Below are 729 nucleotides of genomic sequence, written 5' to 3' on the forward strand. Positions count from 1 at the left end.
AAGATGCTACCATAGCATTAACATGATGCTTTGGTGATTTTGAGGATTCTTTAAGTTTAGCCATAGCCTTCTCAAACTTTAGGTTGATGGTATCAATATGAGCACTAAGTTGAGCACCCAATTGAGTAATAGAGTCCACTTCATGCTTTCCTCCTCTAGTAGCCTTGCGAGGTCTACTATATTGTAAATTATGGACCGCCATTTCCTCAATCTTGTTCCAAGTTTGATTATCGTCAACTTCGGTGAACATACCATTTGATCCCATGTTGAGAATGTTTCTTGAGTCTTCATAAAGACCGTTCCAAAATTGTTGTACCAAGATACACTCACTAAGTCCATGATGAGGACATGAGTGACAAATTCCTTTGAACCGCTCCCAAGCTTCATACAAAGATTCTTCATCCCTTTGCTTAAAACCCGTAAATTGAGCTCTTAGCATGTTAGTCTTTTCTGGAGGGTAGAATTTTTTGTAGAAAGCTAGAGCCAACTTTTTCCAAGAGTCAATTCCAAGAGTAGCCTTACCAAGGCTTTTCAACCATTGTTTTGCGGTGCCGATTTGAAAAAAAAGGAAATAAGACCCATCGAATTTGGTCTTGAGTCACACCGGTTTGTGAAATCGCATCACAATAGTCACAAAAAGTCTCCATGTGAGAGTGAGGGTCTTCACTAGGCATCCCCCCAAATTGGCTTCTTTCGACTAATTGGATAAATGCGGATTTTGCAATGAAA

At 39.6% G+C, this 729-nt stretch overlaps 1 non-coding gene across 1 annotated transcript; it reads left to right on the forward strand.

Moving 5' to 3' along the window:
• Positions 1 to 332: 332 nt before the first annotated feature.
• On the forward strand, positions 333 to 439 carry LOC141654266 (small nucleolar RNA R71). Its single transcript, XR_012547828.1, has one exon. It is a non-coding gene; the product is annotated as a small nucleolar RNA R71 (small nucleolar RNA).
• The last annotated feature ends 290 nt before the right edge of the window (positions 440 to 729 follow it).

Source organism: Silene latifolia, chromosome 4 (assembly GCF_048544455.1).
Source record: "Silene latifolia isolate original U9 population chromosome 4, ASM4854445v1, whole genome shotgun sequence".
In the NCBI taxonomy this organism is placed as follows: Eukaryota; Viridiplantae; Streptophyta; class Magnoliopsida; order Caryophyllales; family Caryophyllaceae; genus Silene; species Silene latifolia.